The 3,175-nt window shown below is 41.2% G+C and overlaps 1 pseudogene across 1 annotated transcript in view; it reads left to right on the top strand.

Annotated features, from left to right (window-relative positions):
• Positions 1 to 370: 370 nt before the first annotated feature.
• The window catches only part of LOC309825625 (membrane protein BRI3-like), an 8,119-nt pseudogene continuing 5,314 nt past the window's right edge, over positions 371 to 3,175 (top strand). The window contains exon 1 of the transcript in view: positions 371 to 482. The product of the transcript in view is annotated as a membrane protein BRI3-like (transcript). The remainder of the gene's footprint in view (positions 483 to 3,175) is intronic.

The following is a 3,175-nucleotide window of genomic DNA, read 5'->3' as shown; positions in this document are numbered from 1 at the left end:
CCAGCCCCACCATTTCCAATCTAGCCATCACCAAAGTCCTAATAATGTTATGCTTCAACTCCCGTGTAGCCCAGTCCTTTGTTTTTATACACTATTGGCCAGACCCTGAAGGTGGAGAGGTGTGAACGACTTTATTACAGTGATCACGACGTTTGTAGTAGTCGTTCACACCCAAGTGAGACTGTTCTTTGGGACACTATTTTGGCGTTTTTGGTGAAGTCCTTTCGTAGATTTTGAGACCCATAGCAAATTCCTTTCTATTGCCCAGTGTTCTTCGGAGTAATTCATATACATCGTTGATATCCAAAGCTGGAGCATCTCCTTTTTTTTTTTTCCTTCATTACTCTCTTAATAGTCTTTTGGTCCAATGATGTACTGGAAGAACGTGGAAGTAAATGAAGCAAGAGATCTGAGATTTCATCCAGAATCTGCCTGGATGCGTTTTCTCATTTGTGAAAATGAAGATGATTGGACTCTTCAGAGTACTTGCTGCTCTGGTTCCATGGCTACAGTGCTTCAGTCACATGCTCTCCCATGGGCTGAGTATTCCCAAGGGAGGCACACCACACTCAAGTCTCAAAAGCTCTCCTTTCTCCTGGACCTCTTGAACTAGCTTAATATTGGCAGTTTAGGGTTATTGGGGTTTAGGTTAGAGACACCAGTCGCCCACTCCCTCCCTGGGGTTCTTGCCAGTAGAATAAAAATCAAAGGGTTGTCTGAATAGGGCTCAAAGCCCTCTAGTAATAGCTACACAAAGAACTTATCTAATTTTTATTTAGACCAGGGTTGGTTTCTGACTGACCCAGAATCCTAGGCTAACCCCCTATTTCCTTACTAATTTAGTTAATCTCGTCTAAAAGATAATTCCCAAATCTCTATCTAGCAGTCTTTCCTCTCAGAATACCACTTCGACATTCAGGAAGCTGAACATTCTTGGTAACAATGTGTGGTTGTCATACACAGAGATACAGGATTATTTTCCTTAATTATAACAGGTCAGAGCTTTCCTCTTGGTCATGTGGTATCTTCTTCAGGAAAAAAACAAAGACTGTATCACTAACTTGCCCAAATCTCTGTGGAAAGTGAGAGGTTTAATCATTCCAACGCTTTGCCTGTGAGTCTGAAACTAATCAGATGACTGACTGAAATTTTCACGTTTCACTCAAGTGTTCTGGGCAGGTAGACAGAGCTGGACTGACTCGGTTTAGAACTGACCATCTAGACAGCACTCCTGCCACTGTGGGAAAAGAGACTGAAGAACGATGTAAGATTTATATGTATCTTGACGATTCGAACGGAAATGTTACATATTCAGCCTATCTACCTTGCAAGTCCCTACTCGATTTAAAGCATAAATTAATACCACCGGGTTAACTAGCAGCAAATATCTCATCTGGAGATATATCAGGATGTACCCACGGAAATAAGACAACACTTATTTGTAGCAAATAAAATATTTATCTTTGGTATCTTGTTTGAAGGCTATTAATTATTCCTAAAAACCTGCAAAATATTTTCAAACATTTCAATTAGGTAATGAAAGTTTGACTCCACATATTTTAATTCCTGTTTGTGGATTTTTTTAAATATAATTCTGATATTTTATCACAATCCTGTTTCCCTTGTAAAGACTTTTTATCAAGCATCCAAATTGTTTTACTATTTTAAAAAATAACATACCACACAGTGGTGGTTGTATTAAAATTTACAATACTAAAAAAGTCAAGAATTAGAATAGGAATTACATTGCGCTTGTAACGCAGAGTCCCAGCATGAAGCCTGAACTACACTCCTTGCAGATTCAGGCCTGTCTGGGTTTGTCTGATGACCAGCAACCCAGGCAGTTCAGGGATCTACATGGCAAGGGAACAGAGGAGCTTAATTCAAAGAAACAGATCTAGAAATTGTGAAGATGGCAGCCAGCCCTATTCTGACAACCCTGTATCATTTAGAGTTCTTTCAAGTGCCAGTAACAGAATATACCCGAAAGTGGAAAAAAAAATTAACCAGATGTTCAAAGGCAGTTCGTGTCCAGGATTGGTGGTGTGACCTGGAGATAGGTCGAGGGCCTGAGTGTTTCCCACCCAGGTCTTCACTCCCCTCACGGAGTCACTAATCACAAGATGATTCCGCATTCCTAAGCAACATATCCAGTGAAGGGGAAGGGACATTTGTTTTCACGGGTCCCTTTCTGTGAGAGAAGCTTCCCAGTTGCCTTCCCTTCTGGATCTCCTTGGACAGAAGCAGGCCATATGCTCACCCCCCACCACTGCAAGAAACTAAAGTGCTTTATCCTTGCAGGAATTCTCCACCAGCAAGGAAGAGAATGCCGAAAACGTCTAAACCACTGGGTGATATCCCATATCACCTACAGAAGGTTCATGAGATGGAAGAAAGAGGCAGAGTACACAGCATGATATGTGGACACGAGGGGTCTGACCTGGAGAGACTTTGGGCTCTCCAAAAACACCAGATTTTCTTCCTACCAAGCTGCCTTTGAACCAGGACAAGATTCTTCCAGAGAAGCGGTTTGTCAAAGACAAATGGCAATCAGGATTTGCGTTTGACAGCGTGTAATAGATAACACCGAAAAAAACAGTGGTTGAACAAATTAGAAGTTTTATTTTTTTCTTACGTTACAAAGCACCTAGAGGAACAGAGTCCAGGGTGGCTATGGTAGCTCCACAACGTCATCAGAGACCCAGCTTCCTTTTATCTTTCCTTTAAGCCATCCTTAGCGTATGTTGTCTCCATCTTCATGCACCCAAGTGGCACCTACTCTACCCTCTTCCCCAGGCATCATGACCACAGTCTGAGAGGAATAAGAAAGGACGAGGGGCAATGGTGAGTGCCCCTGAGTTATTTCTCTTTAAGGAACATCACGGAAAGTCTTACGCAGTAACTTTGGCTTTCATTTTAAAGACAATAACCGTCACATAAAGCTTCAGCTGCCGAACAGATTGAGAAATGTACTTTTACAGGAGATTCATGCCATCCTGAGTAATGTCAAAATTCTGATTGTAAGAAAGAAGAAAGTCAATTTTGGCTTAGTAACTAGAAATTTTGGTGACAAAAACTGGAGGTTTTTTTTTTTTGTGAAAACTAAGAATGGAAAACAGTATAGTGAATCAGTGGTGGGAAAGGGTATTTTTCCCAATTCATTTAATTTCGGTGG

Source organism: Grampus griseus (assembly GCF_964374135.1).
Source record: "Grampus griseus genome assembly, chromosome: 8".
Classification (NCBI taxonomy): Eukaryota; Metazoa; Chordata; class Mammalia; order Artiodactyla; family Delphinidae; genus Grampus; species Grampus griseus.
This window is presented reverse-complemented; position numbering and strand designations above follow the sequence as displayed.